The following is a 14,303-nucleotide window of genomic DNA, read 5'->3' on the forward strand; positions in this document are numbered from 1 at the left end:
GGAGCAAGGGGGGAGGTGCGGCCGGCCAGGAGGAGGCACGCCAGGAGGAGTCCTACTCCCACCGAGAGTAGGACTCCCTCCCTTCCTTGTTGGATTAGGAGAAGGGGGGAAATAGGAGGGAGAGAGGAAGGAAAGGGGGGCGCCGCCCCCCCTCTCCTTGTCCTATTCGGACTAGAGGGGGAGGGGCACGCAGCCCTGCCCTAGCCGCCTCTCCTCTTCTCCACTAAGGCCCACTATGGCCCATTAAGCCCCCGGGGGGTTCCGGTAACCCCTCGGTACTCCGATAAAATCCTGATTTCACCCGGAACATTTCCGATATCCAAATATAGGCTTCCAATATATCAATCTTCATGTCTCGACCATTTCGAGACTCATCGTCATATCCCCAATCTCATCCGGAACTCTGAACTACCTTCGGTACATCAAATCACATAAACTCATAATACAATTGTCATCGAAACTTTAAGCGTGCGGACCCTACGGTTCGAGTACTATGTAGACATGACCGAGACACATCTCCGGCCAATAACCAATAGCGGAACCTGGATTCTCATATTGGCTCCCACATATTCTATGAAGATCTTTATCGGTCAAACCGCATAACAACATACGTTGTTCCCTTTGTCATCGGTATGTTACTTGCCCGAGATTCGATCGTCAGTATCTCAATACCTAGTTCAATCTCGTTACCGACAAGTCTCTTTACTCGTTCTGTAATACATCATCCCGCAACTAACTCATTAGTTGCAATGCTTGCAAGGCTTATAGTGATGTGCATTACCGAGTGGGCCCAGAGATACCTCTCCGACAATCGGAGTGACAAATCCTAATCTCGAAATACGCCAACCCAACAAGTACCTTCAGAGACACCTATAGAGCACCTTTATAATCACCCAGTTACGTTGTGACATTTGGTAGCACACAAAGTGTTCCTCCGGTAAACGGGAGTTGCATAATCTCATAGTCATAGGAACATGTATAAGTCATGAAGAAAGCAATAGCAACAAACTAAACGATCAAGTGCTAAGCTAATGGAATGGGTCAAGTCAATCACATCATTCTCCTAATTATGTGATCCCGTTAATCAAATGACAACTCATGTCTATGGTTAGGAAACTTAACCATCTTTGATTAATGAGCTAGTCAAGTAGAGGCATACTAGTGACACTATGTTTATCTATGTATTCACACATGTATTATGTTTCTGGTTAATACAATTCTAGCATGAATAATAAACATTTATCATGAAATAAGGAAATAAATAATAACTTTATTATTGCCTCTAGGGCATATTTCCTTCAGTCTCCCACTTGCACTAGAGTCAATAATCTAGTTCACATCGCCATGTGATTTAACACCAATAGTTCACATCACCATGTGATTAACACCCATAGTTCACATCGTCATGTGACCAACACCCAAAGGGTTTACTAGAGTCAATAATCTAGTTCACATCACTATGTGATTAACACCAAAAGAGTACTAAGGTGTGATCATGTTTTGCTTGTGAGAGAAGTTTAGTCTACGGGTCTACCACATTCAGATCCGTATGTATTTTGCAAATTTCTATGTCAACAATGCTCTGCACGGAGCTACTCTAGCTAATTGCTCCCACTTTCAAAATGTATCCAGATTGAGACTTAGAGTCATCTAGATCAGTGTCAAAATGTGCATCGACGTAACTCTTTACGACGAACCTTTTGTCACCTCCATAATCGAGAAACATATCCTTATTCCACTAAGGATAATTTTGACCGCTGTCCAGTGATCTACTCCTAGATCACTATTGTACTCCCTTGCCAAAAACAGTGTAGGGTATACAATAGATCTGGTACATAGCATGTCATACTTTATAGAACCTATGGCTGAGGCACAGGGAATGACTTTCATTCTCTTTCTATCTTCTGCCGTGGTCGGGCTTTGTGCCTTACTCAATTTCACACCTTGTAACACATGCAAGAACTCTTTCTTTGACTGTTCCATTTTGAACTACTTCAAAATCTTGTCAAGGTATGTACTCATTGAAAAAAACTTATCAAGCATGTTGATCTATCTCTATTGATCTTGATGCTCAATATGTAAACAGCTTCACCGAGGTCTTTCTTTGAAAAACTCCTTTCAAACATTCCTTTATGCTTTGCAGAATAATTCTACATTATCTCCGATCAACAATATGTCATTCACATATACTTATCAGAAATGCTGTAGTGCTCCCACTCACTTTCTTGTAAATACAGGCTTCACCGCAAGTCTATATAATACTATATGCTTTGATCAACTTATCAAAGCGTATATTCCAACTCCGAGATGCTTGCACCAGTCCATAGATGGATCGCTGGAGCTTGCAGATTTTGTTAGCACCTTTAGGATTGACAAAAACCTTCTGGTTGCATCATATACAACTCTTCTTTAATAAATCCATTAAGGAATGCAGTTTTGTTTATCCATTTGCCAGATTTCATAAAATGCGGCAATTGGTAACATGATTCGGACAGACTTAAGCATAGATATGAGTGAGAAACTTTCATCGTAGTCAACACCTTGAACTTGTCGAAAACCTTTTTCGGACAATTCTAGCTTTGTAGATAGTAACACTACTATCAACGTCCGTCTTCCTCTTGAAGATCCATTTAATCTCAATGGCTCGCCGATCATTGGGCAAGTCAATAAAAGTCCATATTTTGTTCTCATACATGGATCTCATCTCAGATTTCATGGCCTCAAGCCATTTCGTGGAATCTGGGCTCATCATCGCTTCCTCATTGTGCATAGGTTCGTCATGGTCAAATAACATGACCTCCAGAACAGGATTACCATACTACTCTGGTGCGGATCTCACTCTGGTTTACCTACGAGGTTCGGTAGTAACTTGATCTGAAGTTACATTATCATCATCATTGGCTTCCTCACTAATTGGTGTAGTAGTCACAGGAACAGATTTCTGTGATGAACTACTTTCCAATAAGGGAGCAGGTACAGTTACCTCATCAAGTTCTACTTTCCTCCGACTCACTTCTTTCGAGATAAACACCTTCTCTAGAAAGGATCCATTCTCAGCAATGAATATCTTGCCTTCGGATCTATGATAGAAGGTGTACCCAACATTTTCTTTTGGGTAGCCTATGAAGACGCACTTCTCCGATTTGGGTTTGAGCTTATCAGGTTGAAACTTTTTCACATAAGCATTGCAACCTCAAACTTTAAGAAACGACAGCTTAGGTTTCTTGCCAAACCATAGTTTATACGGTGTCATCTCCGCGGATTTAGATGGTGCCCTATTTAACGTGAATGTAGTTGTATCTAATGCATAACCCCAAAACGATAGTGGTAAATCGGTAAGAGACATCATAGATCGCATAATATCTAATAAAGTACGGTTACGATGTTCGGACACACCATTACATTGTGGTGTTCCAGGTGGCATGAGTAGTGAAACTATTTCACATTGTTTTAACTGAAGGCCAAACTCGTAACTCAAATATTTTACTTCTGTGATCATATCGTAGAAACTTTTATTTTTGTTACGATGATTCTCCACTTCACTCTGAAATTCTTTGAACTTTTCAAATGTTTCAGACTTGTGTTTCATCAAGTAGATATACTCATATTTGCTCAAATCATCTGTGAAGATCAGAAAATAATGATGCCTGCCGCGAGCCTCAATATTCATCGGACCACATACATCAGTATGTATGATTTCCAACAAATCTGTTGCGCGCTCCATTGTTCCGGAGAACGGAGTCTTAGTCATCTTGCCCATGAGGCATGGTTCGCAAGCATCAACTGATTCATAATCAAGTGATTCCAAAAGCCCATTAGCATGGATTTTCTTCATGCGCTTTACACCAATATGACCTAAACGGCAGTGCCACAAATAAGTTGCACTATCATTATTAACTTTGCATCTTTTGGCTTCAATATTATGAAAATGTGTATCACCATGATCGAGATCCAAAAAACCATTTTAATTGGGTGTTTGACCATAGAATGTTTTATTCATGTAAACAGAACAACAATAATTCTCTAACTTACATGAATAACTGTATTGCAAAGAAACATGATTCAATCATATTCATGGTCAACACAAACACTAAATAACACTTATTTTAGGTTTAACACTAATCCCGAAAGTATAGGGAGTGTGCGATGATGATCATATCAATCTTGGAACCATTTCCAATACACATCAACACTTCACCCTTAACTAGTCTTTGTTCATTCTGCAACTCCCGTTTCGAGTTACTATTCTTAGCAACTGAACTAGTATCAAATACTGAGGGGTTGCTATAAACACTAGTAAAGTACACATCAATAACATGTATATCAAATATACCTATGTTCACTTTGCCATCCATCTTATCCGCCAATTACTTGGGGTGGTCCCGCTTCCAGTGACCAGTCCCTTTGAAGTAGAAGCACTCAGTTTTAGGTTTAGGTCCAGACTTGGGTTTCTTCACTTGAGCAGCAACTTGCTTGCCATTCTTCTTGAAGTTCCCTTTATTTTCCTTTGCCCTTTTTTTGAAACTAGTGGTCTTGTTAATTATCAACACTTGATGCTCTTTCTTGATTTCTACCTTCATCGATTTCATCATCATGAAAAGCTCGGGAATAATTTACGTCATCCCTTGCATACTATAGTTCATCACGAAGTTCTACCAACTTGGTGATGGTGACTAGGGAATTCTGTTAATCACTATTTTATCTGGAAGATTAACTCCCACTTGATTCAAGCGATTGTAGTACCCAAAAAATCTGAGCACATGCTCACTGCTTGAGCTATTCTCCTCCATCTTTTAGCTATAGAACTTGTTGGATACTTCATATATCTCAACTCGGGTATTTGCTTGAAATATTAACTTCAACTCCTGGAACATCTCATATGGTCCATGACGTTCAAAATGTCTTTGAAATCTCGATTCTAAGTTGTTAAGAATGGTGCACTAAACTATCAAGTAGTCATCATATTGAGCTAGCCAAACGTTCATAACGTCTACATCTGCTCCTGCAATAGGTCAATCACCTAGCGGTGCATCAAGGACATAATTCTTCTATGCAGCAATGAGGATAAACCTCAGATCATAGACCCAGTCCGCATCATTGCTACTATCATCTTTCAACTTAGTTTTCTGTAGGAACACATATATAACATAGGGAAGAAATAACGCGAGCTATTGATCTACAACATAGATATGCAAATACTATCAGGACTAAGTTCATGATAAATTAAAGTTCAATTAATCATATTACTTAAGAACTCCCACTTAGATAGACATCCCTCTAATCATCTAAGTGATCACGTGATCCATATCAACTAAACCATAACCGATCATCACGTGAAATGGAGTAGTTTTCAATGGTGAACATCATTATGTTGATCATATCTACTATATGATTCACACTCGACCTTTCGGTCTCCAGTGTTCCGAGGCCATATCTGCATATGCTAGGCTCGTCAAGTTTAACCCGAGTATTTCTGCGTGTGCAAAACTGGCTTGCACCCGTTGTAGATGGACGTGGAGCTTATCACACCCGATCATCACGTGGTGTCTGGGCACGACGAACTTTGGCAACGGTGCATACTCAGGGAGAACACTTTTATCTTGAAATTTAGTGAGAGATCATCTTATAATGCTACCATCATAACTAAGCAAAGTAAGATGTATAAAAGATAAACATCACATGCAATCAAAATATGTGACATGATATGGCCATCATCATCTTGTGCCTTTGATCTCTATCTCCAAAGCATCGTCATGATCTCCATCGTCACCGGCATGACACCATGATCTCCATCATCTTGATCTATATCAATGTGTCGTGACATAGTCGCCTCGCCAACTATTGCTATCACATAACGATAAAGTAAAGCAATTATTTGGCGCTTGCATCTTATGCAATAAAGAGACAACCATAAGGCTTCTGCCAATTGCTGATAACTTCAACAAAACATGATCATCTCATACAACAACTTATATCTCATCACGCCTTGACCATATCACATCACGACATGCCCTGCAAAAACAAGTTAGACGTCCTCTACTTTGTTGTTGCAAGTTTTACGTGGCTGCTACGGGCTGAGCAAGAACCATTCTTACCTACACATCAAAACCACAACGATAGTTCGTCAAGTTAGTCCTGTTTTAACCTTCTCAAGGACCGGGCATAGCCACACTTGGTTCAACTAAAGTTGGAGAAACTGACACCCGCCAGCCACCTGTGTGCGAAGCACGTCGGTAGAACCAGTCTCGCGTAAGCGTATGCATAATGTCGGTCCGGGCCGCTTCATCAAACAATACCGCCGAACCAAAGTATGACATGCTGGTAAGCAGTATGACTTGTATCGCCCACAACTCACGTGTGTTCTACTCGTGCATATAACATCAACGCATAATACCTGGCTTGGATGCCACTGTTGGGGAACGTAGTAATTTCAAAAAAATTCCTACGCACACGCAAGATCATTGTGATGCATAGCAATGAGAGGGGAGAGTGTTGTCCATGTACCCTCGTAGACCGAAAGCGGAAGCATTAGCACAACGCGGTTGATGTAGTCGTACGTCTTCACGATCCGACCAATCAAGTACCTAATGCACGACACCTCCGAGTTCAGCACACGTTCAGCCCGATGACGTCCCTCGAACTCCGATCCAGCCGAGTGTTGAGGGAGAGTTTCGTCAGCACGACGGCGTGGTGACGATGATGATGTTCTACCGACGCAGGGCTTCGCCTAAGCACCGCTACAGTATTATCGAGGTGGACTATGGTGGAGGGGGGCACCGCACACAGCTAAAAGATCAAATCAATTGTTGTGTCTATGGGGTGCCCCCTGCCCCCGTATATAAAGGAGCAAGGGGGGAGGTGCGTCCGGCCAGGAGGAGGCGCGCCATGAGGAGTCCTACTCCCATCGGGAGTAGGACTCCCTCCCTTCCTTGTTGGATTAGGAGAAGGGGGAAAGAGGAGGGAGAGAGGAAGGAAAGGGGGGCGCCGCCCCCCTCTCCTTGTCCTATTCGGACTAGAGGGGGAGGGGCGCGCGGCCCTGCCCTAGCCGCCTCTCCTCTTCTCCACTAAGGCCCACTATGGCCCATTAAGCCCCCGGGGGGTTCGGTAACCCCTCGGTACTCCGATAAAATCCTGATTTCACCCGAAACATTTCCATATCCAAATATAGTCTTCCAATATATCAATCTTCATGTCTCGACCATTTCGAGACTCCTCGTCATATCCCCGATCTCATCCGGGACGCACATCAAATCACATAAACTCATAATACAATTGTCACAGAAACTTTAAGCGTGCGGACCCTACGGGTTCGAGTACTATGTAGACATGACCGAGACACATCTCCGGCCAATAACCAATAGCGGGACCTGGATGCTCATATTGGCTCCCACATATTCTACGAAGATCTTTATCGGTCAAACCGCATAACAACATACGTTGTTCCCTTTGTCATCGGTATGTTACTTGCCCGAGATTCGATCGTCAGTATCTCAATACCTAGTTCAATCTCGTTACCGGCAAGTCTCTTTACTTGTTCTATAATACATCATCCCACAACTAACTCATTAGTTGCAATGCTTGCAAGGCTTATAGTGATGTGCATTACCGAGTGGGCCCAGAGATACCTCTCCGACGATCGGAGTGACAAATCCTAATCTCGAAATACGCCAACCCAACAAGTACCTTCGGAGACACCTGTAGAGCACCTTTATAATCACCTAGTTACGTTGTGACATTTGGTAGCACACAAAGTGTTCCTCCGATAAACAGGAGTTGCATAATCTCATAGTCATAGGAACATGTATAAGTCATAGGAACATAGCAATAGCAACAAACTAAACGATCAAGTTCTAAGCTAACGGAATGGGTCAAGTCAATCACATCATTCTCCTAATGATGTGATCCCGTTAATCAAATGACAACTCATGTCTATGGTTAGGAAACTTGACCATCTTTGATTAATGAGCTAGTCAAGTAGAGGCATACTAGTGACACTATGTTTGTCTATGTATTCACACATGTATTATGTTTCCGGTTAATACAATTCTAGCATGAATAATAAACATTTATCATGAAATAAGGAAATAAACAATAACTTTATTATTGCCTCTAGAGCATATTTCCTTCACTATGGACCCGAAGGTCTGTGGTAAACTACTCACGCTTCATCGAAGAGGCTATGGTGTTGATGTAGAAGCCCTCCATGATCGATTCCCCATCCGGCAGATCACCGGAAAAGGCCCCAAGATGGGATCTCATGGGTACAGAAGGTTGTGGCGGTGGAAAAGTGTTTTCATGGCTCCCCCTGATGTTTCTAGGGTATAAGAGTATATATAGGCGAAAGAAGTACGTCGGTGGAGCTACGAGGGGCCCACGAGGGTGGGGGCGCGCCTACCCCCCTGGGCGTGCCCTCCTGCCTCGTGGACGCCTCGTTGCGTATCCGACTTCATCTCCAATTCTTTTGGTTTGCTTTCGGTCCAAGAAAGATCATCGCGAATGTTTCATTACATTTGGACTCTGTTTGGTATTCCTTTTCTGCAAAACTCTAAAATAGGCAAAAAAACGGAAATTGGCACTGGGCCTCCGGTTAATAGGTTTGTCCCAAAAATAATATAAAAGAGCATATTAAAGCCCATTAAACATCCAAAACAGATAATATAATAGCATGGAACAATAAAAAATTATAGATACATTGGAGACGTATCAAGCAGCCCCAAGCTTAATTCCTACTCGTCCTCGAGTAGGTAAATGATAAAAATAGAATTTTTGATGTGGAATACTACCTAACATATTTATCAATATAATTTTCTTCATTGTGGCATGAATGTTAAGATTCGAAAGATTCAAGACAAAAGTTTAATATTGACATAAAAATAATAATACTTTAAGCATACTAACAAAGTAATTATGTCTTCTCAAAATAACATGGCCAAAGAAAGTTCATCCCTACAAAATCATATAGTTTGGTTATGATCCATCTTCGTCACACAAAATATTCAAATCATGCACAACCCCGATGACAATCCAAGAAATTGTTTCATACTTTAGTATTCTCAAACTTTTTCAACTTTCACGTAATACGTGAGCGTGAGCCATGGACATAGCACTATAGGTGGAATAGAGTGGTGGTTGTGGAGAAGACAAAAAGGAGGAAGATGGTCTCACATCAACTAGGCGTATCAATGGGCTATGGAGATGCCCATCAATAGATATCAATGTGAGTGAGTAGGGATTGCCATGCAACAGATGCACTAGAGCTATAAATGTATGAAAGATCAACAAAATAACTAAGTGAATGTGCATCCAACTTGATTGCTCACGAAGACCTAGGACATTTGAGGAACTCCATCGTTGGAATATACAAGCCAAGTTCTATAATGAAAATTTCCCACTAGTATATGAAAGTGACAAAATAAGAGACTCTCTATCATGAAGATCATGGTGCTACTTTGAACCACAAGTGTGGAAAAAGGATAGTGGCATTTTCCCTTCTCTCTTTTTCTCTCTTTTCTCTCTTTTTTTGTTTGGCTTCTTTGGCCTCTTTTTCTCTTTTTTTGTTTCCTCACATGGGACAATGCTCTAATAATGATGATCATCACACTTCTATTTATTTACAACTCAAAGATTACAACTCGATACTTAGAACGAAAATAGGACTCTATATGCGTGCCTCCGACGGTGTACCAGGATGTGCAATGAATCAAGAGTGACATGTATGGAAGAATTATGAATGGTGGCTTTGCCACAAATATGATGTCAACTACATGATCATGCAAGGCAATGTGACAATGATGGAGTGTGTCATAATAAACGGAATGGTGGAAGGTTGCATGGCAATATATCTCGGAATGGCTATGGAAATGCCATAATAGGTAGGTATGGTGGCTGTTTTGAGGAAGGTAAATGGTGGGTTTATGGTACCGACGAAAGCTGCGCGGTACTAGAGAGGCTAGCAATGGTGGAAGGGTGAGAGTGCGTATAATCCATGGACTCAACATTAGTCATAAAGAACTCACATACTTATTGCAAAAATCTACAAGTCATCAAAAACCAAGCACTACGCGCATGCTCCTAGGGGGATAGATTGGTAGGAAAAGACCATCGCTCTTCCCCGACCGCCACTCATAAGGTAGACAATCAAAGAAATACATCATGCTTCAAATTTGTTACACAACAGTTACCATACGTGCATGCTACGGGACTTGCAAATCTCAACACAAGTATTTCTCAAATTTACAATTAATTTACTAGCATGACCCTAATATCACCATCCTCATGTCTCAAAACAATCATCAAGCATCAAACTTCTCATAGTATTCAACGCACTTTATATGAAAGTTTTTATTATACCCATCTTGGATGCCCATCATATTAGGACTAGTTTTATAGCCAAAGCAAATTACCATGATGTTCTAAAAGACTCTCCAAATAATATAAGTGAAGCATGAGAGATCAATAATTTCTATAAAATAAAACCACAACCGTGCTCTAAAAAGATATAAGTGAAGCACTAGAGCAAAATTATCTAGCTCAAAAGATATAAGTGAAGCACATAGAGTATTCTAATAAATTCCGATTCATGTGTGTATCTCCCAAAAGGTGTGTACAACAAGGATGATTGTGGTAAAATAAAAAAGCAAAGACTCAAATCATACAAGACGCTCCAAGCAAAATACATATCATGTGGTGAATAAAAATATAGCCTCAAGTAAAGTTACCGATAGATGAAGACGAAAGAGCGGATGCCTTCCGGGGCACCCCCAAGCTTAGGCTTTTTGTTGCCCTTGAATTTTACCTTGGGGTGCCTTGGGCATCCCCAAGCTTAGGCTCTTTCCACTCCTTATTCCAAAATCCATCAAATCTTTACCCAAAAACTTGAAAACTTCCACAACACAAAACTCAACAAAAAATCTCATGAGCTCCGTTAGTATAAGAAAATAAACCACCACTTTAAGGTACTGTAATGAACTCATTATTTATTTATATTTGTGTTAAACCTACTATATTCCAACTTCTCTATGGTTCATACCCCCTTATACTAGCCATAGATTCATCAAAATAAGCAAACAACACACGAAAAACAGAATCTGTCAAAAACAGAACAGTCTGTAGCAATCTGGAGGTTTCGAATACTTATGTAACTCCAAAAATTCTGAAAAATTAGGACGACCAGGAAAATTTGTATATTGATCTACTGCAATTGGAATTGGTATTTTATCGCTCTCTGGTAAAAAATGAAAATTATTTTCGTGAGCGCATACTTTCTGTTTTTATCAGCAAGATCAAACAATAATCTCCCAAGAAGATCCTAAAGGCTTTACTTGGCACAAACACTAATTAAAACATAAAAACACAATCATTACAGAGTCTAGATGAATTATTTATTACTAAACATTAGCAAAAACTAAAGAACAAAAATAAAATTGGGTTGCCTCCAAACAAGCACTATCGTTTAACGCCCCTAGCTAGGCATAAAAACAAGAACGATCTAGGTATTGTCACCTTTGGTATGCAATCCATAAGTGGCTCTCATAATAGATTCATAAGGCGATTTAATTTTCTTCCTAGGAAAGTGTTCCATGCCTTTACTTAACGGAAATTGAAATCTAATATTTACTTCTTTCATGTCAATAATTGCACCAATCGTTCTAAGGAAAGGTCTACCAAGAATAATAGGACATGTAGGATTGCAATCTATATCAAGAACAATGAAATCTACGTGCACATAATTCCTTTTTGCAACAATAAGAACATCATTCATCCTTCCCATAGGTTTCTTAATGGTGGAATCCGCAAGATGCAATTTAAAGAACAATCATCAAATTCACGGAAACCTAGCACATCACACAAAGTTTTTGAAATCGTGGAAACACTAGCACCCAAATCACACAGAGCATAACATTCATAATCTTTAATCTTAATTTTAATAGTAGGTTCCCACTCATCATAAAGTTTTCTAGGGATAGAAACTTCTAGTTCAAGCTTTTCTTTGTGGGATTGCATTAAAGCATCAATGTTATGTTTAGTAAAAGCTTTATTTTGATTATAAGCATGAGGAGAATTTAACACGGATTGCAACAAGGAAATACAATCTATCAAAGAGCAATTATCATAATTAAATTTCTTGAAATCCAAAATAGTGGGTTCATTGCTATGTAAAGTTTTGACCTCTTCAATCCCACTTATATTAATTTTTGCATCAAGATCTAAAAACTCTGAATCATTGGGACGCCTTTTAACTAAAGTTGACTCATCTCCAGTCCCATCTTTATCGAGATTCATATTGGAAAACAAATATTTAATAAGAGTCACATCAATCACGTTTAGATCTTCATCATTATTATCATGAAAACTAGAAGAACACGCTTTCACAAAGCAATCTTTTTCAGCACGCATCCTAGCGGTTCTTTCTTTGCACTCATCAATGGAAATTCTCATGTCTTTGAGAGACTCATTGATGTCATGTTTAGGTAGAATAGATCTAAGTTTCAAAGAATCAACATCAAGAGAAATTCTATCCACATTACTAGCCAATTCATCAATCTTAAGTAATTGTTCTTCAACCAAAGCATTGAAATTCTTTTGCGAACTCATAAATTCTTTAACACTAATCTCAAAATCAGAGGGCATATTATTAAAATTTCCATAAGAGTTGTTGTAGGAACTACCATAATTATTAGAGGAATTACTAGGGAATGATCTAGAATTAAAATTTCCTCTGTACGCGTTATTATGAAAATTGTTCCTACCAACAAAATTCACATCCATAGATTCATTATTATTCTCAATCAATGTGGAAAAAGGCGTATCATTAGGATCTGAAGAAACACTTTTATTAGCAAACAATTTCATAAGTTCATCCCTCTTTCCACTCAAAACATTAATCTCTTCAATCGCATGAACTTTTTTACTTGTGGATCTTTCGGTGTGCCATTGAGAATAATTAACCATAATATTGTCTAGGAGTTTAGTAGCTTCTCCTAAAGTGATTTCCATAAAGGTGCCTCCTGCGGCCGAATCTAAAAGATTTCTAGAAGCAAAATTCAATCCGGCATAAATTTTTTGTATAATCATCCACAAATTCAAACCATGTGTAGGGCAATTACGTATCATTAATTTCATCCTCTCCCAAGCTTGTGCAACATGCTCATGATCAAGTTTCTTAAAATTCATAATATCTTTCCTAAGAGAGATGATTTTAGCAGGAGGAAAATACTTAGAGATAAAAGCATATTTGTACTTATTCCATGAATCAATACTATTTTTAGGCAAAGAAGAGAACCAAGTTTTAACATGATCTCTAAGCGAAAACGGAAATAGCTTCAATTGAACAATATCATTATCCACATCTTTCTTCTTTTGCATATCACACAAATCAACAAAGTTGTTTAGATGGGTAGTGGCATCTTCACTAGGAAGGCCAGAAAATTGATCTTTCATAACAAGATTCAACAAAGCGGTATTAATTTCACAAGATTCAGCATCAGTAGTAGGAGCAATTGAAGTGCTAATAAAATCATTGTTTATGGTATTGGAAAAGTCACACAATTTAGTATTATGTTGAGCCATCGTGACAAACGATCAATCCAACACACAACCACACAAGAAGCAAGAGAAAAGAGACGAACGGAAAAGGGGCGAATAAAAGGCAAAGGTTTTTGAAAATCGTTTTAGAGGTGGGGGAGAGGAAAACTAGAGGCGAATGGCAAATAATGTAACGCGAGGGAGACGAGTTTATGATGGGTACTTGGTATGTCTTGACTTGGCGTAGATCTCCCCAGCAACAGCACCAGAAATCCTTCTTGCAACCTCTTGAGCATGCGTTGGTTTTCCCTTGAAGAGGAAAGGGTGATACAACAAAGTAGCATAAGTATTTCCCTCAGTTTTTGAGAACCAAGGTATCAATCTAGTAGGAGACAACTCACAAGTCACCTAGTACCTGCACAAACAATCAAGAACCTTGCAACCAATGCGATAAACGGGTCGTCAATCCCTTCACGGTCACTCGCAAAAGTGAGATCTGATAAAGATAGTAAATTAAATATTTTGGTATTTTTGTTGTATAGATTGGAAAGTAAAAATTGCAAAATAGTAAACGAGATGCGATGTAAATAAAAGAGATGCAATATAATAAGAAAGAGAACCCGGGGCCCTAGGTTTCACTAGTGGCTTCTCTCAAGATAGCATGTATTACGGTGGGTGAACACATTACTTCCGAGCAATTGATAGAAAAGTGCATAGTTATGAAGATATCTAAGGCAATGATCATGAATATAAGCATCACGTCCATGTCAAGTAGATCG

Source organism: Triticum dicoccoides, chromosome 7A (assembly GCF_002162155.2).
Source record: "Triticum dicoccoides isolate Atlit2015 ecotype Zavitan chromosome 7A, WEW_v2.0, whole genome shotgun sequence".
Lineage (NCBI taxonomy): Eukaryota > Viridiplantae > Streptophyta > Magnoliopsida > Poales > Poaceae > Triticum > Triticum dicoccoides.